Here is a 23,827-nt window from a genome sequence, read left to right as displayed (position 1 = left end):
TAAAACGGTATGTTTCTTTTTCAGATCTGGAAAAACACGACCGAGAGAGGAATCAAACACGCAATCTTCGGACACGAAGTCCGACGCCTTATCCATTAGGCCACACGGTCACTGACAAACAAGTGGAACTTATATACGACTCATCTCAAAACGCTCACACCACTGAGGGGTTGTGTTTTCCTTCTACACAGACGCTGCCCCTAGCTCTTTCCCACCCATTTGATACATTCAACCTGCTACGAGACCTACCAAATATAGACTGGGAAACTAAACCACACACTTTGTGCATTCGGAAATGTAAGGCAGGGCGTCCCTCGCCGCATTTGCTACGATGTCCATTTGCTACTTCTGCAGAAGTGGCGGCGGCGGCGACGACGACGACGACGACGACGGCGACAACCACGGAAGGCTCTGAGATATGTGAGAAATACATCTATAAAATATATTTCAGACTGTGCCATCCCACCTTATGCTGTACCGCTTTGGCAAATGCTTTATCTGCGCCATTCGCCTTAATCACATCTGAGAGTAATTCTTAATAAAACGCCTCTCGCTAATTGTTAGTCATCCCAGATACTGTTTGCTATAAGGCCACGACGCGCAACTGATATCCAAAATTCGTCTGCCTCCTGTGAGGATCGAACTCACGACCCCTGGTTTACTAGACCAGTGCTCTGCCACTGAGCTAAAGAGGCGCGGCCTAGCGGTACTTTTGCGTACTTCATCCTTACGGTCGTCTGGATCATCAGACTTCAGCTGACAACACTTCATATTACCGTCTAATATTTGCAGCTATGGCGACCCATTACTGCTTGCCTACACATCTGACACGTAAACGAAGTGCTCTCCAAATAACACCACTTGCATCTCAGAACATGTCTTTCACACATGTCTACAAAATCACCTTCATCTTCAAATACAGTTTCGTAGCGACTGACGGAGACGTAGGCAAAGTTTAAAGTTGCTATTTCCATTACATCACGTTAATCAGAAGAACGGTAAGTTACATCTGCAGAGGAACAAAATTCCGTTTCTCCCCACGTGGGGCTCGAACACACGACCCTGGGATTAAGAGCCTTATGTTCTACCGACTGAGCTAGCCGCGCTGCCTCGGTGAGTATATGCCGGTTAGCACGTCACACAGTACTCGTTTGGTTTGATTGGTCCCATACAGAACCTTCCCATGTTGCCTAATGTTTTCCTAACGTCACACTCGTCACGTAGTTCACTTTTATTTCATAATCATTTCTGAGAGGTAACAGAATTGCATGACAACGTGCAGAGCTAGTTTCGTCAAAATTAACACACATACTTGATGTGACTCATAAGCCGAACGAGTTACTTTCCGACGTTATTTTAGATGTGCAAGTGCCAGTCAAAAACACGCGGCGACGGCAATATGCAAACCAATTCGCTAGTTAACACCGGTCTTGTTGTGCGTGTTTTAAGCTGAAGAGCATCTCCAAGCAGAAAATGGTCAACAGCAACATTCACACGGTTTCGTACTGCTCAAGTGCTACACTAAAACGGTATGTTTCTTTTTCAGATCTGGAAAAACACGACCGAGAGAGGAATCAAACACGCAATCTTCGGATACGAAGTCCGACGCCTTATCCATTAGGCCACACGGTCACTGACAAACAAGTGGAACTTATATACGACTCATCTCAAAACGCTCACACCAATGAGGAGTTGTGTTTTCGTTCTACACAGACGCTGCCCCTTGCTCTTTCCCACCCATTTGATACATTCAACCTGCTACGAGACCTACCAAATATAGACTGGGGAACTAAACCACACACTTTGTGCATTCGGAAATGTAAGGCAGGGCGTCCCTCGCCGCATTTGCTACGATGTCCATTTGCTACTTCTGCAGAAGTGGCGGCGGCGGCGACGACGACGACGACGACGACGACGACAACCGCGGAAGGCTCTGAGATATGTGAGAAATACATCTATAAAATATATTTCAGACTGTGCCATCCCACCTTATGCTGTACCGCTTTGGCAAATGCTTTATCTGCGCCATTCGCCTTAATCACATCTGAGAGTAATTCTTAATAAAACGCCTCTCGCTAATTGTTAGTCATCCCAGATACTGTTTGCTATAAGGCCACGACGCGCAACTGATATCCAAAATTCGTCTGCCTCCTGTGAGGATCGAACTCACGACCCCTGGTTTACTAGACCAGTGCTCTGCCACTGAGCTAAAGAGGCGCGGCCTAGCGGTACTTTTGCGTACTTCATCCTTACGGTCGTCTGGATCATCAGACTTCAGCTGACAACACTTCATATTACCGTCTAATATTTGCAGCTATGGCGACCCATTACTGCTTGCCTACACATCTGACACGTAAACGAAGTGCTCTCCAAATAACACCACTTGCATTTCAGAACATGTCTTTCACACATGTCTACAAAATCACCTTCACCTTCAAATACAGTTTCGTAGCGACTGACGGAGACGTAGGCAAAGTTTAAAGTTGCTATTTCCATTACATCACGTTAATCAGAAAAACGGTAAGTTACATCTGCAGAGGAACAAAATTCCGTTCCTCCCCACGTGGGGCTCGAACCCACGACCCTGGGATTAAGAGCCTTATGTTCTACGGACTGAGCTAGCCGCGCTGCCTCGGTGAGTATATGCCGGTTAGCACGTCACACAGTACTCGTTTGGGTTGATTGGTCCCATACAGAACCTCCCCATGTTGCCTAATGTTTTCCTAACGTCACACTCGTCACGTAGTTCACTTTTATTTCATAATCATTTCTGAGAGGTAACAGAATTGCATGACAACGTGCAGAGCTAGTTTCGTCAAAATTAACACACATACTTGATGTGACTCATAAGCCGAACGAGTTACTTTCCGACGTTATTTTAGATGTGCAAGTGCCAGTCAAAAACACGCGGCGACGGCAATATGCAAACCAATTCGCTAGTTAACACCGGTCTTGTTGTGCGTGTTTTAAGCTGAAGAGCATCTCCAAGCAGAAAATGGTCAACAGCAACATTCACACGGTTTCGTACTGCTCAAGTGCTACACTAAAACGGTATGTTTCTTTTTCAGATCTGGAAAAACACGACCGAGAGAGGAATCAAACACGCAATCTTCGGATACGAAGTCCGACGCCTTATCCATTAGGCCACACGGTCACTGACAAACAAGTGTAACTTATATACGACTCATCTCAAAACGCTCACACCAATGAGGAGTTGTGTTTTCGTTCTACACAGACGCTGCCCCTTGCTCTTTCCCACCCATTTGATACATTCAACCTGCTACGAGACCTACCAAATATAGACTGGGAAACTAAACCACACACTTTGTGCATTCGGAAATGTAAGGCAGGGCGTCCCTCGCCGCATTTGCTACGATGTCCATTTGCTACTTCTGCAGAAGTGGCGGCGGCGGCGACGACGACGACGACGACGACAACCGCGGAAGGCTCTGAGATATGTGAGAAATACATCTATAAAATATATTTCAGACTGTCCCATCCCACCTTATGCTGTACCGCTTTGGCAAATGCTTTATCTGCGCCATTCGCCTTAATCACATCTGAGAGTAATTCTTAATAAAACGCCTCTCGCTAATTGTTTGTCATCCCAGATACTGTTTGCTATAAGGCCACGACGCGCAACTGATATCCAAAATACGTCTGCCTCCTGTGAGGATCGAACTCACGACCCCTGGTTTACTAGACCAGTGCTCTGCCACTGAGCTAAAGAGGCGCGGCCTAGCGGTACTTTTGCGTACTTCATCCTTACGGTCGTCTGGATCATCAGACTTCAGCTGACAACACTTCATATTACCGTCTAATATTTGCAGCTATGGCGACCCATTACTGCTTGCCTACACATCTGACACGTAAACGAAGTGCTCTCCAAATAACACCACTTGCATTTCAGAACATGTCTTTCACACATGTCTACAAAATCACCTTCACCTTCAAATACAGTTTCGTAGCGACTGACGGAGACGTAGGCAAAGTTTAAAGTTGCTATTTCCATTACATCACGTTATCAAAAAAACGGTAAGTTACATCTGCAGAGGAACAAAATTCCGTTCCTCCCCACATGGGGCTCGAACCCACGACCCTGGGATTAAGAGCCTTATGTTCTACCGACTGAGCTAGCCGCGCTGCCTCGGTGAGTATATGCCGGTTAGCACGTCACACAGTACTCGTTTGGGTTGATTGGTCCCATACAGAACCTCCCCATGTTGCCTAATGTTTTCCTAACGTCACACTCGTCACGTAGTTCACTTTTATTTCATAATCATTTCTGAGAGGTAACAGAATTGCATGACAACGTGCAGAGCTAGTTTCGTCAAAATTAACACACATACTTGATGTGACTCATAAGCCGAACGAGTTACTTTCCGACGTTATTTTAGATGTGCAAGTGCCAGTCAAAAACACGCGGCGACGGCAATATGCAAACCAATTCGCTAGTTAACACCGGTCTTGTTGTGCGTGTTTTAAGCTGAAGAGCATCTCCAAGCAGAAAATGGTCAACAGCAACATTCACACGGTTTCGTACTGCTCAAGTGCTACACTAAAACGGTATGTTTCTTTTTCAGATCTGGAAAAACACGACCGAGAGAGGAATCAAACACGCAATCTTCGGATACGAAGTCCGACGCCTTATCCATTAGGCCACACGGTCACTGACAAACAAGTGTAACTTATATACGACTCATCTCAAAACGCTCACACCAATGAGGAGTTGTGTTTTCGTTCTACACAGACGCTGCCCCTTGCTCTTTCCCACCCATTTGATACATTCAACCTGCTACGAGACCTACCAAATATAGACTGGGAAACTAAACCACACACTTTGTGCATTCGGAAATGTAAGGCAGGGCGTCCCTCGCCGCATTTGCTACGATGTCCATTTGCTACTTCTGCAGAAGTGGCGGCGGCGGCGACGACGACGACGACGACGACAACCGCGGAAGGCTCTGAGATATGTGAGAAATACATCTATAAAATATATTTCAGACTGTCCCATCCCACCTTATGCTGTACCGCTTTGGCAAATGCTTTATCTGCGCCATTCGCCTTAATCACATCTGAGAGTAATTCTTAATAAAACGCCTCTCGCTAATTGTTTGTCATCCCAGATACTGTTTGCTATAAGGCCACGACGCGCAACTGATATCCAAAATACGTCTGCCTCCTGTGAGGATCGAACTCACGACCCCTGGTTTACTAGACCAGTGCTCTGCCACTGAGCTAAAGAGGCGCGGCCTAGCGGTACTTTTGCGTACTTCATCCTTACGGTCGTCTGGATCATCAGACTTCAGCTGACAACACTTCATATTACCGTCTAATATTTGCAGCTATGGCGACCCATTACTGCTTGCCTACACATCTGACACGTAAACGAAGTGCTCTCCAAATAACACCACTTGCATTTCAGAACATGTCTTTCACACATGTCTACAAAATCACCTTCACCTTCAAATACAGTTTCGTAGCGACTGACGGAGACGTAGGCAAAGTTTAAAGTTGCTATTTCCATTACATCACGTTATCAAAAAAACGGTAAGTTACATCTGCAGAGGAACAAAATTCCGTTCCTCCCCACATGGGGCTCGAACCCACGACCCTGGGATTAAGAGCCTTATGTTCTACCGACTGAGCTAGCCGCGCTGCCTCGGTGAGTATATGCCGGTTAGCACGTCACACAGTACTCGTTTGGGTTGATTGGTCCCATACAGAACCTCCCCATGTTGCCTAATGTTTTCCTAACGTCACACTCGTCACGTAGTTCACTTTTATTTCATAATCATTTCTGAGAGGTAACAGAATTGCATGACAACCTGCAGAGCTAGTTTCGTCAAAATTAACACACATACTTGATGTGACTCATAAGCCGAACGAGTTACTTTCCGACGTTATTTTAGATGTGCAAGTGCCAGTCAAAAACACGCGGCGACGGCAATATGCAAACCAATTCGCTAGTTAACACCGGTCTTGTTGTGCGTGTTTTAAGCTGAAGAGCACCTCCAAGCAGAAAATGGTCAACAGCAACATTCACACGGTTTCGTACTGCTCAAGTGCTACACTAAAACGGTATGTCTCTTTTTCAGATCTGGAAAAACATGACCGAGAGAGGAATCAAACACGCAATCTTCAGATACGAAGTCCGAAGCCTTATCCATTAGGCCACATGGTCACTGACAAACAAGTGTAACTTATATACGACTCATCTCAAAACGCTCACACCAATGAGGAGTTGTGTTTTCGTTCTACACAGACGCTGCCCCTTGCTCTTTCCCACCCATTTGATACATTCAACCTGCTACGAGACCTACCAAATATAGACTGGGAAACTAAACCACACACTTTGTGCATTCAGAAATGTAAGGCAGGGCGTCCCTCGCCGCATTTGCTACGATGTCCATTTGCTACTTCTGCAGAAGTGGCGGCGACGACGACGACGACGACGACGACGACAACCGCGGAAGGCTCTGAGATATGTGAGAAATACATCTATAAAATATATTTCAGACTGTCCCATCCCACCTTATGGTGTACCGCTTTGGCAAATGCTTTATCTGCGCCATTCGCCTTAATCACATCTGAGAGTAATTCTTAATAAAACGCCTCTCGCTAATTGTTAGTCATCCCAGATACTGTTTGCTATAAGGCCACGACGCGCAACTGATATCCAAAATTCGTCTGCCTCCTGTGAGGATCGAACTCACGACCCCTGGTTTGCTAGACCAGTGCTCTGCCACTGAGCTAAAGAGGCGCGGCCTAGCGGTACTTTTGCGTACTTCATCCTTACGGTCGTCTGGATCATCAGACTTCAGCTGACAACACTTCATATTACCGTCTAATATTTGCAGCTATGGCGACCCATTACTGCTTGGCTACACATCTGACACGTAAACGAAGTGCTCTCCAAATAACACCACTTGCATTTCAGAACATGTCTTTCACACATGTCTACAAAATCACCTTCACCTTCAAATACAGTTTCCTTGCGACTGACGGAGACGTAGGCAAAGTTTAAAGTTGCTATTTCCATTACATGACGTTAATCAGAAAAACGGTAAGTTACATCTGCAGAGGAACAAAATTCCGTTCCTCCCCACGTGGGGCTCCAACCCACGACCCTGGGATTAAGAGCCTTATGTTCTACCGACTGAGCTAGCCGCGCTGCCTCGGTGAGTATATGCCGGTTAGCACGTCACACAGTACTCGTTTGGGTTGATTGGTCCCATACAGAACCTCCCCATGTTGCCTAATGTTTTCCTAACGTCACACTCGTCACGTAGTTCACTTTTATTTCATAATCATTTCTGAGAGGTAACAGAATTGCATGACAACCTGCAGAGCTAGTTTCGTCAAAATTAACACACATACTTGATGTGACTCATAAGCCGAACGAGTTACTTTCCGACGTTATTTTAGATGTGCAAGTGCCAGTCAAAAACACGCGGCGACGGCAATATGCAAACCAATTCGCTAGTTAACACCGGTCTTGTTGTGCGTGTTTTAAGCTGAAGAGCATCTCCAAGCAGAAAATGGTCAACAGCAACATTCACACGGTTTCGTACTGCTCAAGTGCTACACTAAATCGGTATGTTTATTTTTCAGATCTGGAAAAACACGACCGAGAGAGGAATCAAACACGCAATCTTCGGATACGAAGTCCGACGCCTTATCCATTAGGCCACACGGTCACTGACAAACAAGTGGAACTTATATACGACTCATCTCAAAACGCTCACACCAATGAGGAGTTGTGTTTTCGTTCTACACAGACGCTGCCCCTTGCTCTTTCCCACCCATTTGATACATTCAACCTGCTACGAGACCTACCAAATATAGACTGGGAAACTAAACCACACACTTTGTGCATTCGGAAATGTAAGGCAGGGCGTCCCTCGCCGCATTTGCTACGATGTCCATTTGCTACTTCTGCAGAAATGGAGGCGGCGGCGACGACGACAACCGCGGAAGGCTCTGAGATATGTGAGAAATACATCTATAAAATGTATTTCAGACTGTCCCATCCCACCTTATGCTGTACCGCTTTGGCAAATGCTTTATCTGCGCCATTCGCCTTAATCACATCTGAGAGTAATTCTTAATAAAACGCCTCTCGCTAATTGTTAGTCATCCCAGATACTGTTTGCTATAAGGCCACGACGCGCAACTGATATCCAAAATTCGTCTGCCTCCTGTGAGGATCGAACTCACGACCCCTGGTTTACTAGACCAGTGCTCTGCCACTGAGCTAAAGAGGCGCGGCCTGGCGGTACTTTTGCGTACTTCATCCTTACGGTCGTCTGGATCATCAGACTTCAGCTGACAACACTTCATATTACCGTCTAATATTTGCAGCTATGGCGACCCATTACTGCTTGCCTACACATCTGACACGTAAACGAAGTGCTCTCCAAATAACACCACTTGCATTTCAGAACATGTCTTTCACACATGTCTACAAAATCACCTTCACCTTCAAATACAGTTTCGTAGCGACTGACGGAGACGTAGGCAAAGTTTAAAGTTGCTATTTCCATTACATCACGTTAATCAGAAAAACGGTAAGTTACATCTGCAGAGGAACAAAATTCCGTTCCTCCCCACGTGGGGCTCGAACCCACGACCCTGGGATTAAGAGCCTTATGTTCTACCGAATGAGCTACCCGCGCTGCCTCGGTGAGTATATGCCGGTTAGCACGTCACACAGTACTCGTTTGGTTTGATTGGTCCCATACAGAACCTCCCCATGTTGCCTAATGTTTTCCTAACGTCACACTCGTCACGTAGTTCACTTTTATTTCATAATCATTTCTGAGAGGTAACAGAATTGCGTGACAACCTGCAGAGCTAGTTTCGTCAAAATTAACACACATACTTGATGTGACTCATAAGCCGAACGAGTTACTTTCCGACGTTATTTTAGATGTGCAAGTGCCAGTCAAAAACACGCGGCGACGGCAATATGCAAACCAATTCGCTAGTTAACACCGGTCTTGTTGTGCGTGTTTTAAGCTGAAGAGCATCTCCAAGCAGAAAATGGTCAACAGCAACATTCACACGGTTTCGTACTGCTCAAGTGCTACACTAAAACGGTATGTTTCTTTTTCAGATCTGGAAAAACACGACCGAGAGAGGAATCAAACACGCAAACACACGCGAGACAGATGTCCGACGCCTTATCCATTAGGCCACACGGTCACTGACAAACAAGTGGAACTTATATACGACTCATCTCAAAACTCTCACACCACTGAGGAGTTGTGTTTTCGTTCTACACAGACGCTGCCCCTTGCTCTTTCCCACCCATTTGATACATTCAACCTGCTACGAGACCTACCAAATATAGACTGGGAAACTAAACCACACACTTTGTGCATTCGGAAATGTAAGGCAGGGCGTCCCTCGCCGCATTTGCTACGATGTCCATTTGCTACTTCTGCAGAAGTGGCGGCGGCGGCGGCGGCGGCGGCGGCGGCGACGACGACGACGACGACGACGACGACGACGACAACCGCGGAAGGCTCTGAGATATGTGAGAAATACATCTATAAAATATATTTCAGACTGTCCCATCCCACCTTATGCTGTACCGCTTTGGCAAATGCTTTATCTGCGCCATTCGCCTTAATCACATCTGAGAGTAATTCTTAATAAAACGCCTCTCGCTGATTGTTAGTCATCCCAGATACTGTTTGCTATAAGGCCACGACGCGCAACTGATATCCAAAATTCGTCTGCCTCCTGTGAGGATCGAACTCACGACCCCTGGTTTGCTAGACCAGTGCTCTGCCACTGAGCTAAAGAGGCGCGGCCTAGCGGTACTTTTGCGTACTTCATCCTTACGGTCGTCTGGATCATCAGACTTCAGCTGACAACACTTCATATTACCGTCTAATATTTGCAGCTATGGCGACCCATTACTGCTTGCCTACACATCTGACACGTAAACGAAGTGCTCTCCAAATAACACCACTTGCATTTCAGAACATGTCTACAAAATCACCTTCACCTTCAAATACAGTTTCGTAGCGACTGACGGAGACGTAGGCAAAGTTTAAAGTTGCTATTTCCATTATATCACGTTAATCAGAAAAACGGTAAGTTACATCTGCAGAGGAACAAAATTCCGTTCCTCCCCACGTGGGGCTCGAACCCACGACCCTGGGATTAAGAGCCTTATGTTCTACCGAATGAGCTAGCCGCGCTGCCTCGGTGAGTATATGCCGGTTAGCACGTCACACAGTACTCGTTTGGGTTGATTGGTCCCATACAGAACCTCCCCATGTTGCCTAATGTTTTCCTAACGTCACACTCGTCACGTAGTTCACTTTTATTTCATAATCATTTATGAGAGGTAACAGAATTGCATGACAACCTGCAGAGCTAGTTTCGTCAAAATTAACACACATACTTGATGTGACTCATAAGCCGAACGAGTTACTTTCCGACGTTATTTTAGATGTGCAAGTGCCAGTCAAAAACACGCGGCGACGGCAATATGCAAACCAATTCGCTAGTTAACACCGGTCTTGTTGTGCGTGTTTTAAGCTGAAGAGCATCTCCAAGCAGAAAATGGTCAACAGCAACATTCACACGGTTTCGTACTGCTCAAGTGCTACACTAAAACGGTATTTTTATTTTTCAGATCTGGAAAAACACGACCGAGAGAGGAATCAAACACGCAATCTTCGGATACGAAGTCCGACGCCTTATCCATTAGGCCACACGGTCACTGACAAACAAGTGGAACTTATATACGACTCATCTCAAAACGCTCACACCAATGAGGAGTTGTGTTTTCGTTCTACACAGACGCTGCCCCTTGCTCTTTCCCACCCATTTGATACATTCAACCTGCTACGAGACCTACCAAATATAGACTGGGAAACTAAACCACACACTTTGTGCATTCGGAAATGTAAGGCAGGGCGTCCCTCGCCGCATTTCCTACGATGTCCATTTGCTACTTCTGCAGAAGTGGCGGCGGCGGCGACGACGACGAAGACGACAACCGTAGAGGCCTCTGAGATATGTGAGAAATACATCTATAAAATATATTTCAGACTGTCCCATCCCACCTTATGCTGTACCGCTTTGGCAAATGCTTTATCTGCGCCATTCGCCTTAATCACATCTGAGAGTAATTCTTAATAAAACGCCTCTCGCTAATTGTTAGTCATCCCAGATACTGTTTGCTATAAGGCCACGACGCGCAACTGATATCCAAAATTCGTCTGCCTCCTGTGAGGATTGAACTCACGACCCCTGGTTTACTAGCCCAGTGCTCTGCCACTGAGCTAAAGAGGCGCGGCCTAGCGGTACTTTTGCGTACTTCATCCTTACGGTCGTCTGGATCATCAGACTTCAGCTGACAACACTTCATATTACCGTCTAATATTTGCAGCTATGGCGACCCATTACTGCTTGCCTACACATCTGACACGTAAACGAAGTGCTCTCCAAATAACACCACTTGCATTTCAGAACATGTCTTTCACACATGTCTACAAAATCACCTTCACCTTCAAATACAGTTTCGTAGCGACTGACGGAGACGTAGGCAAAGTTTAAAGTTGCTATTTCCATTACATCACGTTAATCAGAAAAACGGTAAGTTACATCTGCAGAGGAACAAAATTCCGTTCCTCCCCACGTGGCGCTCGAACCCACGACCCTGGGATTAAGACCCTTATGTTCTACCGACTGAGCTAGCCGCGCTGCCTCGGTGAGTATATGCCGGTTAGCACGTCACACAGTACTCGTTTGGGTTGATTGGTCCCATAACACTAGATCGCGTGTTTCCTAACATCACACACGTCACGTAGTTCACTTTTATTTCATAATCATTTCTGAGAGGTAACAGAATTGCATGACAACCTGCAGAGCTAGTTTCGTCAAAATTAACACACATACTTGATGTGACTCATAAGCCGAACGAGTTACTTTCCGACGTTATTTTAGATGTGCAAGTGCCAGTCAAAAACACGCGGCGACGGCAATATGCAAACCAATTCGCTAGTTAACACCGGTCTTGTTTGTGCGTGTTTTAAGCTGAAGAGCATCTCCAAGCAGAAAAATGGTCAACAGCAACATTCACACGGTTTCGTACTGCTCAAGTGCTACACTAAAACGGTATGTTTTCTTTTTCAGATCTGGAAAAACACGACCGAGAGAGGAATCAAACACGCAATCTTCGGAAACGAAGTCCGACGCCTTATCCATTAGGCCACACGGTCACTGACAAACAAGTGTAACTTATATACGACTCATCTCAAAACCCTCACACCAATGAGGAGTTGTGTTTTCGTTCAACACAGGACGCTGCCCCTTGCTCTTTCCCCACCCATTTGATACATTCAACCTGCTACGAGACCTACCAAAATATAGACTGGGAAACTAAACCACACACTTTGTGCATTCGGAAATGTAAGGCAGGGCGTCCCTCGCCGCATTTGTACGATGTCCATTTACTTACTTCCTGCAGAAGTGGCGACGACGACGACGACGACGACGACGACGACGACGACAACCGCGGGAAGGCTCTGAGATATGTGAGAAATACATCTATAAAATATATTTCAGACAGTCCCATCCCACCTTATGCTGTACCGCTTTGGCAAATGCTTTATCTGCGCCATTCGCCTTAATCACATCTGAGAGTAATCTTAATAAAACGCCTCTCGCTAATTGTTTGTCATCCCAGATACTGTTTGCTATAAGGCCACGACGCGCAACTGATATCCAAAATTCGTCTGCCTCCTGTGAGGATCGAACTCACGACCCCTGTTTTACTAGACCAGAGCTCTGCCACAGAGCTAAAGAGGCGCGGCCTAGCGGTACTTTTGCGTACTTCATCCTTACGGTCGTCTGGATCATCAGACTTCAGCTGACAACACTTCATATTACCGTCTAATATTTGCAGCTATTGGCGACCCATTACTGCTTGCCTACACATCTGACACGTAAACGAAGTGCTCTCCAAATAACACCACTTGCATTTCAGAACATGTCTTTCACACATGTCTACAAAATCACCTTCACCTTCAAATACAGTTTCGTAGCGACTGACGGAGGACGTAGGCAAAGTTTAAAGTTGCTATTTCCATCACATCACGTTAATCAGAAAAACGGTAAGTTACATCTGCAGAGGAACAAAATTCCGTTCCTCCCCACGTGGGGGCTCGAACCCACGACCCTGGGATTAAGAGCCTTATGTTCTACCGACTGAGCTAGCCGCGCTGCCTCGGTGAGTATGTGCTGGTTAGCACGTCACACAGTACTCGTTTGGGTTGATTGGTCCCATACAGAACCTCCCCATGTTGCCTAATGTTTTCTTAACGTCACACTCGTCACGTAGTTCACTTTTATTTCATAATCATTTCTGAGAGGGTAACAGAATTGCATGACAACCTGCAGAGCTAGTTTCGTCAAAATTAACACACATACTTGATGTGACTCATAAAGCCGATCGAGTTACTTTCCGACGTTATTTTAGATGTGCAAGTGCCAGTCAAAAACACGCGGCGACGGCAATATGCAAACCAATTCGCTAGTTAACAACCGGTCTTGTTGTGCGTGTTTTTAAGCTGAAGAGCCATCTCCAAGCAGAAAATGGTCAACAGCAACATTCACACGGTTTCGTACTGCTCAAGTGCTACACTAAAGCGGTATGTTTCTTTTTCAGATCTGGAAAAACACGACCGAGAGAGGAATCAAACACGCAATCTTCGGATACGAAGTCCGATGCCTTATCCATTAGGCCACACGGTCACTGACAAACAAGTGGAACTTATATACGACTCATCTCAAAACCCTCACACCACTGAGGAGTTGTGTTTTCGTTCTACACAGACGCTGCCCCTTGCTCTTTCCCACCAATTTGATACATTCAACCTGCTACGAGACCTACCAAATATAGACTGGGAAACTAAACCACACACTTTGTGCATTCGGAAATGTAAGGCAGGGCGTCCCTCGCCGCATTTGCTACGATGTCCATTTGCTACTTCTGCAGAAGTGGCGGCGGCGACGACGACGACGACGACGACGACGACGACGACGACGACGACAACCGCGGAAGGCTCTGAGATATGTGAGAAATACATCTATAAAATATATTTCAGAGTGTCCCATCCCACCTTATGCTGTACCGCTTTGGCAAATGCTTTATCTGCGCCATTCGCCTTAATCACATCTGAGAGTAATTCTTAATAAAACGCCTCTCGCTAATTGTTAGTCATCCCAGATACTGTTTGCTATAAGGCCACGACGCGCAACTGATATCCAAAATTCGTCTGCCTCCTGTGAGGATCGAACTCACGACCCCTGGTTTACTAGACCAGTGCTCTGCCACTGAGCTAAAGAGGCGCGGCCTAGCGGTACTTTTGCGTACTTCATCCTTACGGTCGTCTGGATCATCAGACTTCAGCTGACAACACTTCATATTACCGTCTAATATTTGCAGCTATGGCGACCCATTACTGCTTGCCTACACATCTGACACGTAAACGAAGTGCTCTCCAAATAACACCACTTGCATTTCAGAACATGTCTTTCACACATGTCTACAAAATCACCTTCACCTTCAAATACAGTTTCGTAGCGACTGACGGAGACGTAGGCAAAGTTTAAAGTTGCTATTTCCATTACATCACGTTAATCAGAAAAACGGTAAGTTACATCTGCAGAGGAACAAAATTCCGTTCCTCCCCACGTGGGGCTCGAACCCACGACCCTGGGATTAAGAGCCTTATGTTCTACCGACTGAGCTAGCCGCGCTGCCTCGGTGAGTATATGCCGGTTAGCACGTCACACAGTACTCGTTTGGGTTGATTGGTCCCATACAGAACCTCCCCATGTTGCCTAATGTTTTCCTAACGTCACACTCGTCACGTAGTTCACTTTTATTTCATAATCATTTCTGAGAGGTAACAGAATTGCATGACAACCTGCAGAGCTAGTTTCGTCAAAATTAACACACATACTTGATGTGACTCATATGCCGAACGAGTTACTTTCCGACGTTATTTTAGATGTGCAAGTGCCAGTCAAAAACACGCGGCGACGGCAATATGCAAACCAATTCGCTAGTTAACACCGGTCTTGTTGTGCGTGTTTTAAGCTGAAGAGCATCTCCAAGCAGAAAATGGTCAACAGCAACATTCACACGGTTTCGTACTGCTCAAGTGCTACACTAAAACGGTATGTTTCTTTTTCAGATCTGGAAAAACACGACCGAGAGAGGAATCAAACACGCAATCTTCGGATACGAAGTCCGACGCCTTATCCATTAGGCCACACGGTCACTGACAAACAAGTGTAACTTATATACGACTCATCTCAAAACGCTCACACCAATGAGGAGTTGTGTTTTCGTTCTACACAGACGCTGCCCCTTGCTCTTTCCCACCCATTTGATACATTCAACCTGCTACGAGACCTACCAAATATAGACTGGGAAACTAAACCACACACTTTGTGCATTCGGAAATGTAAGGCAGGGCGTCCCTCGCCGCATTTGCTACGATGTCCATTTGCTACTTCTGCAGAAGTGGCGGCGGCGGCGACGACGACGACGACGACGACGACAACCGCGGAAGGCTCTGAGATATGTGAGAAATACATCTATAAAATATATTTCAGACTGTCCCATCCCACCTTATGCTGTACCGCTTTGGCAAATGCTTTATCTGCGCCATTCGCCTTAATCACATCTGAGAGTAATTCTTAATAAAACGCCTCTCGCTAATTGTTTGTCATCCCAGATACTGTTTGCTATAAGGCCACGACGCGCAACTGATATCCAAAATTCGTCTGCCTCCTGTGAGGATCGAACTCACGACCCCTGGTTTACTAGACCAGTGCTCTGCCACTGAGCTAAAGAGGCGCGGCCTAGCGGTACTTTTGCGTACTTCATCCTTACGGTCGTCTGGATCATCAGACTTCAGCTGACAACACTTCATATTACCGTCTAATATTTGCAGCTATGGCGACCCATTACTGCTTGCCTACACATCTGACACGTAAACGAAGTGCTCTCCAAATAACACCACTTGCATTTCAGAACATGTCTTTCACACATGTCTACAAAATCACCTTCACCTTCAAATACAGTTTCGTAGCGACTGACGGAGACGTAGGCAAAGTTTAAAGTTGCTATTTCCATTACATCACGTTAATCAGAAAAACGGTAAGTTACATCTGCAGAGGAACAAAATTCCGTTCCTCCCCACGTGGGGCTCGAACCCACGACCCTGGGATTAAGAGCCTTATGTTCTACCGACTGAGCTAGCCGCGCTGCCTCGGTGAATATATGCCGGTTAGCACGTCACACAGTACTCGTTTGGGTTGATTGGTCCCATACAGAACCTCCCCATGTTGCCTAATGTTTTCCTAACGTCACACTCGTCATGTAGTTCACTTTTATTTCATAATCATTTCTGAGAGGTAACAGAATTGCATGACAACCTGCAGAGCTAGTTTCGTCAAAATTAACACACATACTTGATGTGACTCATAAGCCGAACGAGTTACTTTCCGACGTTATTTTAGATGTGCAAGTGCCAGTCAAAAACACGCGGCGACGGCAATATGCAAACCAATTCGCTAGTTAACACCGGTCTTGTTGTGCGTGTTTTAAGCTGAAGAGCATCTCCAAGCAGAAAATGGTCAACAGCAACATTCACACGGTTTCGTACTGCTCAAGTGCTACACTAAAACGGTATGTTTCTTTTTCAGATCTGGAAAAACACGACCGAGAGAGGAATCAAACACGCAATCTTCGGATACGAAGTCCGACGCCTTATCCATTAGGCCACACGGTCACTGACAAACAAGTGTAACTTATATACGACTCATCTCAAAACGCTCACACCAATGAGGAGTTGTGTTTTCGTTCTACACAGACGCTGCCACTTGCTCTTTCCCACCCATTTGATACATTCAACCTGCTACGAGACCTACCAAATATAGACTGGGAAACTAAACCACACACTTTGTGCATTCGGAAATGTAAGGCAGGGCGTCCCTCGCCGCATTTGCTACGATGTAAATTTACTACTTCTGCAGAAGTGGCGGCGGCGGCGGCGACGACGACGACGACGACGACGACGACGACGACGACGACAACCGCGGAAGGCTCTGAGATATGTGAGAAATACATCTATAAAATATATTTCAGACTGTCCCATCCCACCTTATGCTGTACCGCTTTGGCAAATGCTTTATCTGCGCCATTCGCCTTAATCACATCTGAGAGTAATTCTTAATAAAACGCCTCTCGCTAATTGTTAGTCATCCCAGATACTGTTTGCTATAAGGCCACGACGCGCAACTGATATCCAAAATTCGTCTGCCTCCTGTGAGGATCGAACTCACGACCCCTGGTTTACTAGACCAGTGCTCTGCCACTGAGCTAAAGAGGCGCGGCCTAGCGGTACTTTTGCGTACTTCATCCTTACGGTCGTCTGGATCATCAGACTTCAGCTGACAACACTTCATATTACCGTCTAATATTTGCAGCTATGGCGACCCATTACTGCTTGCCTACACATCTGACACGTAAACGAAGTGCTCTCCAAATAACACCACTTGCATTTCAGAACATGTCTTTCACACATGTCTACAAAATCACCTTCACCTTCAAATACAGTTTCGTAGCGACTGACGGAGACGTAGGCAAAGTTTAAAGTTGCTATTTCCATTACATCACGTTAATCAGAAAAACGGTAAGTTACATCTGCAGAGGAACAAAATTCCGTTCCTCCCCACGTGGGGCTCGAACCCACGACCCTGGGATTAAGAGCCTTATGTTCTACCGACTGAGCTAGCCGCGCTGCCTCGGTGAGTATATGCCGGTTAGCACGTCACACAGTACTCGTTTGGGTTGATTGGTCCCATACAGAACCTCCCCATGTTGCCTAATGTTTTCCTAACGTCACACTCGTCACGTAGTTCACTTTTATTTCATAATCATTTCTGAGAGGTAACAGAATTGCATGACAACCTGCAGAGCTAGTTTCGTCAAAATTAACACACATACTTGATGTGACTCATATGCCGAACGAGTTACTTTCCGACGTTATTTTAGATGTGCAAGTGCCAGTCAAAAACACGCGGCGACGGCAATATGCAAACCAATTCGCTAGTTAACACCGGTCTTGTTGTGCGTGTTTTAAGCTGAAGAGCATCTCCAAGCAGAAAATGGTCAACAGCAACATTCACACGGTTTCGTACTGCTCAAGTGCTACACTAAAACGGTATGTTTCTTTTTCAGATCTGGAAAAACACGACCGAGAGAGGAATCAAACACGCAATCTTCGGATACGAAGTCCGACGCCTTATCCATTAGGCCACACGGTCACTGACAAACAAGTGTAACTTATATACGACTCATCTCAAAACGCTCACACCAATGAGGAGTTGTGTTTTCGTTCTACACAGACGCTGCCCCTTGCTCTTTCCCACCCATTTGATACATTCAACCTGCTACGAGACCTACCAAATATAGACTGGGAAACTAAACCACACACTTTGTGCATTCGGAAATGTAAGGCAGGGCGTCCCTCGCCGCATTTGCTACGATGTCCATTTGCTACTTCTGCAGAAGTGGCGGCGGCGGCGACGACGACGACGACGACGACAACCGCGGAAGGCTCTGAGATATGTGAGAAATACATCTATAAAATATATTTCAGACTGTCCCATCCCACCTTATGCTGTACCGCTTTGGCAAATGCTTTATCTGCGCCATTCGCCTTAATCACATCTGAGAGTAATTCTTAATAAAACGCCTCTCGCTAATTGTTTGTCATCCCAGATACTGTTTGCTATAAGGCCACGACGCGCAACTGATATCCAAAATTCGTCTGCCTCCTGTGAGGATCGAACTCACGACCCCTGGTTTACTAGACCAGTGCTCTGCCACTGAGCTAAAGAGGCGCGGCCTAGCGGTACTTTTGCGTACTTCATCCTTACGGTCGTCTGGATCATCAGACTTCAGCTGACAACACTTCATATTACCGTCTAATATTTGCAGCTATGGCGACCCATTACTGCTTGCCTACACATCTGACACGTAAACGAAGTGCTCTCCAAATAACACCACTTGCATTTCAGAACATGTCTTTCACACATGTCTACAAAATCACCTTCACCTTCAAATACAGTTTCGTAGCGACTGACGGAGACGTAGGCAAAGTTTAAAGTTGCTATTTCCATTACATCACGTTAATCAGAAAAACGGTAAGTTACATCTGCAGAGGAACAAAATTCCGTTCCTCCCCACGTGGGGCTCGAACCCACGACCCTGGGATTAAGAGCCTTATGTTCTACCGACTGAGCTAGCCGCGCTGCCTCGGTGAGTATGTGCTGGTTAGCACGTCACACAGTACTCGTTTGGGTTGATTGGTCCCATACAGAACCTCCCCATGTTGCCTAATGTTTTCTTAACGTCACACTCGTCACGTAGTTCACTTTTATTTCATAATCATTTCTGAGAGGTAACAGAATTGCATGACAACCTGCAGAGCTAGTTTCGTCAAAATTAACACACATACTTGATGTGACTCATAAGCCGAACGAGTTACTTTCCGACGTTATTTTAGATGTGCAAGTGCCAGTCAAAAACACGCGGCGACGGCAATATGCAAACTAATTCGCTAGTTAACACCGGTCTTGTTGTGCGTGTTTTAAGCTGAAGAGCATCTCCAAGCAGAAAATGGTCAACAGCAACATTCACACGGTTTCGTACTGCTCAAGTGCTACACTAAAGCGGTATGTTTCTTTTTCAGATCTGGAAAAACACGACCGAGTGAGGAATCAAACACGCAATCTTCGGATACGAAGTCCGATGCCTTATCCATTAGGCCACACGGTCACTGACAAACAAGTGGAACTTATATACGACTCATCTCAAAACCCTCACACCACTGAGGAGTTGTGTTTTCGTTCTACACAGACGCTGCCCCTTGCTCTTTCCCACCAATTTGATACATTCAACCTGCTACGAGACCTACCAAATATAGACTGGGAAACTAAACCACACACATTGTGCATTCGGAAATGTAAGGCAGGGCGTCCCTCGCCGCATTTGCTACGATGTCCATTTGCTACTTCTGCAGAAGTGGCGGCGGCGACGACGACGACGACGACGACGACGACGACGACGACAACCGCGGAAGGCTCTGAGATATGTGAGAAATACATCTATAAAATATATTTCAGACTGTCCCATCCCACCTTATGCTGTACCGCTTTGGCAAATGCTTTATCTGCGCCATTCGCCTTAATCACATCTGAGAGTAATTCTTAATAAAACGCCTCTCGCTGATTGTTAGTCATCCCAGATACTGTTTGCTATAAGGCCACGACGCGCAACTGATATCCAAAATTCGTCTGCCTCCTGTGAGGATCGAACTCACGACCCCTGGTTTACTAGACCAGTGCTCTGCCACTGAGCTAAAGAGGCGCGGCCTAGCGGTACTTTTGCGTACTTCATCCTTACGGTCGTCTGGATCATCAGACTTCAGCTGACAACACTTCATATTACCGTCTAATATTTGCAGCTATGGCGACCCATTACTGCTTGCCTACACATCTGACACGTAAACGAAGTGCTCTCCAAATAACACCACTTGCATTTCAGAACATGTCTTTCACACATGTCTACAAAATCACCTTCACCTTCAAATACAGTTTCGTAGCGACTGACGGAGACGTAGGCAAAGTTTAAAGTTGCTATTTCCATTACATCACGTTAATCAGAAAAACGGTAAGTTACATCTGCAGAGGAACAAAATTCCGTTCCTCCCCACGTGGGGCTCGAACCCACGACCCTGGGATTAAGAGCCTTATGTTCTACCGACTGAGCTAGCCGCGCTGCCTCGGTGAGTATATGCCGGTTAGCACGTCACACAGTACTCGTTTGGGTTGATTGGTCCCATACAGAACCTCCCCATGTTGCCTAATGTTTTCCTAACGTCACACTCGTCACGTAGTTCACTTTTATTTCATAATCATTTCTGAGAGGTAACAGAATTGCATGACAACCTGCAGAGCTAGTTTCGTCAAAATTAACACACATACTTGATGTGACTCATAAGCCGAACGAGTTACTTTCCGACGTTATTTTAGATGTGCAAGTGCCAGTCAAAAACACGCGGCGACGGCAATATGCAAACCAATTCGCTAGTTAACACCGGTCTTGTTGTGCGTGTTTTAAGCTGAAGAGCATCTCCAAGCAGAAAATGGTCAACAGCAACATTCACACGGTTTCATACTGCTCAAGTGCTACACTAAAACGGTATGTTTCTTTTTCAGATCTGGAAAAACACGACCGAGAGAGGAATCAAACACGCAATCTTCGGATACGAAGTCCGACGCCTTATCCATTAGGCCACACGGTCACTGACAAACAAGTGTAACTTATATACGACTCATCTCAAAACGCTCACACCAATGAGGAGTTGTGTTTTCGTTCTACACAGACGCTGCCCCTTGCTCTTTCCCACCCATTTGATACATTCAACCTGCTACGAGACCTACCAAATATAGACTGGGAAACTAAACCACACACTTTGTGCATTCGGAAATGTAAGGCAGGGCGTCCCTCGCCGCATTTGCTACGATGTCCATTTGCTACTTCTGCAAAAGTGGCGGCGGCGGCGACGACGACGACAACGACGACGACGACAACCGCGGAAGGCTCTGAGATATGTGAGAAATACATCTATAAAATATATTTCAGACTGTCCCATCCCACCTTATGCTGTACCGCTTTGGCAAATGCTTTATCTGCGCCATTCGCCTTAATCACATCTGAGAGTAATTCTTAATAAAACGCCTCTCGCTAATTGTTAGTCATCCCAGATACTGTTTGCTATAAGGCCACGACGCGCAACTGATTTCCAAAATTCGTCTGCCTCCTGTGAGGATCGAACTCACGAGCCCTGGTTTACTAGACCAGTGCTCTGCCACTGAGCTAAAGAGGCGCGGCCTAGCGGTACTTTTGCGTACTTCATACTCACGGTCGTCTGGATCATCAGACTTTAGCTGACAACACTTCATATTACCGTCTAATATTTGCAGCTATGGCGACCCATTACTGCTTGCCTACACATCTGACACGTAAAGGAAGTGCTCTCCAAATAACACCACTTGCATTTCAGAACATGTCTACAAAATCACCTTCACCTTCAAATACAGTTTCGTAGCGACTGACGGAGACGTAGGCAAAGTTTAAAGTTGCTATTTCCATTACATCACGTTAATCAGAAAAACGGTAAGTTACATCTGCAGAGGAACAAAATTCCGTTCCTCCCCACGTGGGGCTCGGACCCACGACCCTGGGATTAAGAGCCTTATGTTCTACCGACTGAGCTAGCCGCGCTGCCTCGGTGAGTATGTGCTGGTTAGCACGTCACACAGTACTCGTTTGGGTTGATTGGTCCCATACAGAACCTCCCCATGTTGCCTAATGTTTTCTTAACGTCACACTCGTCACGTAGTTCACTTTTATTTCATAATCATTTCTGAGAGGTAACAGAATTGCATGACAACCTGCAGAGCTAGTTTCGTCAAAATTAACACACATACTTGATGTGACTCATAAGCCGAACGAGTTACTTTCCGACGTTATTTTAGATGTGCAAGTGCCAGTCAAAAACACGCGGCGACGGCAATATGCAAACCAATTCGCTAGTTAACACCGGTCTTGTTGTGCGTGTTTTAAGCTGAAGAGCATCTCCAAGCAGAAAATGGTCAACAGCAACATTCACACGGTTTCGTACTGCTCAAGTGCTACACTAAAACGGTATGTTTCTTTTTCAGATCTGGAAAAACACGACCGAGAGAGGATTCAAACACGCAATCTTCGGATACGAAGTCCGATGCCTTATCCATTAGGCCACACGGTCACTGACAAACAAGTGGAACTTATATACGACTCATCTCAAAACCCTCACACCACTGAGGAGTTGTGTTTTCGTTCTACACAGACGCTGCCCCTTGCTCTTTCCCACCAATTTGATACATTCAACCTGCTACGAGACCTACCAAATATAGACTGGGAAACTAAACCACACACTTTGTGCATTCGGAAATGTAAGGCAGGGCGTCCCTCGCCGCATTTGCTACGATGTCCATTTGCTACTTCTGCAGAAGTGGCGGCGACGACGACGACGACGACGACAACCGCGGAAGGCTCTGAGATATGTGAGAAATACATCTATAAAATATATTTCAGACTGTCCCATCCCACCTTATGCTGTACCGCTTTGGCAAATGCTTTATCTGCGCCATTCGCCTTAATCACATCTGAGAGTAATTCTTAATAAAACGCCTCTCGCTAATTGTTAGTCATCCCAGATACTGTTTGCTATAAGGCCACGACGCGCAACTGATATCCAAAATTCGTCTGCCTCCTGTGAGGATCGAACTCACGACCCCTGGTTTACTAGACCAGTGCTCTGCCACTGAGATAAAGAGGCGCGGCCTAGCGGTACTTTTGAGTACTTCATCCTTACGGTCGTCTGGATCATCAGACTTCAGCTGACAACACTTCATATTACCGTCTAATATTTGCAGCTATGGCGACCCATTACTGCTTGCCTACACATCTGACACGTAAACGAAGTGCTCTCCAAATAACACCACTTGCATTTCAGAACATGTCTTTCACACATGTCTACAAAATCACCTTCACCTTCAAATACAGTTTCGTAGCGACTGACGGAGACGTAGGCAAAGTTTAAAGTTGCTATTTCCATTACATCACGTTAATCAGAAAAACGGTAAGTTACATCTGCAGAGGAACAAAATT

The 23,827-nt window shown here is 46.0% G+C and overlaps 16 non-coding genes across 16 annotated transcripts; all 16 read right to left on the bottom strand.

Annotated features, from left to right (window-relative positions):
- Positions 1-623: 623 nt before the first annotated feature.
- On the bottom strand, positions 624-695 carry Trnat-agu (transfer RNA threonine (anticodon AGU)). The gene has a single exon. It is a non-coding gene; the product is annotated as a tRNA-Thr (tRNA).
- Positions 696-2,145: 1,450 nt separating this feature from the next.
- On the bottom strand, positions 2,146-2,217 carry Trnat-agu (transfer RNA threonine (anticodon AGU)). Its single transcript has one exon. It is a non-coding gene; the product is annotated as a tRNA-Thr (tRNA).
- Positions 2,218-3,661: 1,444 nt separating this feature from the next.
- Positions 3,662-3,733, bottom strand: Trnat-agu (transfer RNA threonine (anticodon AGU)). The gene has a single exon. It is a non-coding gene; the product is annotated as a tRNA-Thr (tRNA).
- A 1,443-nt stretch (positions 3,734-5,176) lies between these two features.
- Trnat-agu (transfer RNA threonine (anticodon AGU)) lies at positions 5,177-5,248 on the bottom strand. The gene has a single exon. It is a non-coding gene; the product is annotated as a tRNA-Thr (tRNA).
- A 1,443-nt stretch (positions 5,249-6,691) lies between these two features.
- Trnaa-agc (transfer RNA alanine (anticodon AGC)) lies at positions 6,692-6,763 on the bottom strand. Its single transcript has one exon. It is a non-coding gene; the product is annotated as a tRNA-Ala (tRNA).
- A 1,432-nt stretch (positions 6,764-8,195) lies between these two features.
- Positions 8,196-8,267, bottom strand: Trnat-agu (transfer RNA threonine (anticodon AGU)). Its single transcript has one exon. It is a non-coding gene; the product is annotated as a tRNA-Thr (tRNA).
- A 1,477-nt stretch (positions 8,268-9,744) lies between these two features.
- Trnaa-agc (transfer RNA alanine (anticodon AGC)) lies at positions 9,745-9,816 on the bottom strand. Its single transcript has one exon. It is a non-coding gene; the product is annotated as a tRNA-Ala (tRNA).
- A 1,428-nt stretch (positions 9,817-11,244) lies between these two features.
- Trnat-agu (transfer RNA threonine (anticodon AGU)) lies at positions 11,245-11,316 on the bottom strand. Its single transcript has one exon. It is a non-coding gene; the product is annotated as a tRNA-Thr (tRNA).
- Positions 11,317-12,762: 1,446 nt separating this feature from the next.
- Trnat-agu (transfer RNA threonine (anticodon AGU)) lies at positions 12,763-12,834 on the bottom strand. The gene has a single exon. It is a non-coding gene; the product is annotated as a tRNA-Thr (tRNA).
- Positions 12,835-14,304: 1,470 nt separating this feature from the next.
- On the bottom strand, positions 14,305-14,376 carry Trnat-agu (transfer RNA threonine (anticodon AGU)). The gene has a single exon. It is a non-coding gene; the product is annotated as a tRNA-Thr (tRNA).
- A 1,447-nt stretch (positions 14,377-15,823) lies between these two features.
- Trnat-agu (transfer RNA threonine (anticodon AGU)) lies at positions 15,824-15,895 on the bottom strand. The gene has a single exon. It is a non-coding gene; the product is annotated as a tRNA-Thr (tRNA).
- Positions 15,896-17,360: 1,465 nt separating this feature from the next.
- On the bottom strand, positions 17,361-17,432 carry Trnat-agu (transfer RNA threonine (anticodon AGU)). The gene has a single exon. It is a non-coding gene; the product is annotated as a tRNA-Thr (tRNA).
- A 1,444-nt stretch (positions 17,433-18,876) lies between these two features.
- Positions 18,877-18,948, bottom strand: Trnat-agu (transfer RNA threonine (anticodon AGU)). Its single transcript has one exon. It is a non-coding gene; the product is annotated as a tRNA-Thr (tRNA).
- Positions 18,949-20,404: 1,456 nt separating this feature from the next.
- Trnat-agu (transfer RNA threonine (anticodon AGU)) lies at positions 20,405-20,476 on the bottom strand. Its single transcript has one exon. It is a non-coding gene; the product is annotated as a tRNA-Thr (tRNA).
- Positions 20,477-21,926: 1,450 nt separating this feature from the next.
- On the bottom strand, positions 21,927-21,998 carry Trnat-agu (transfer RNA threonine (anticodon AGU)). Its single transcript has one exon. It is a non-coding gene; the product is annotated as a tRNA-Thr (tRNA).
- A 1,425-nt stretch (positions 21,999-23,423) lies between these two features.
- Positions 23,424-23,495, bottom strand: Trnat-agu (transfer RNA threonine (anticodon AGU)). Its single transcript has one exon. It is a non-coding gene; the product is annotated as a tRNA-Thr (tRNA).
- Between the last annotated feature and the right edge of the window lie 332 nt (positions 23,496-23,827).

Source organism: Schistocerca gregaria, chromosome 4, assembly GCF_023897955.1.
Source record: "Schistocerca gregaria isolate iqSchGreg1 chromosome 4, iqSchGreg1.2, whole genome shotgun sequence".
NCBI lineage: Eukaryota > Metazoa > Arthropoda > Insecta > Orthoptera > Acrididae > Schistocerca > Schistocerca gregaria.
This window is presented reverse-complemented; position numbering and strand designations above follow the sequence as displayed.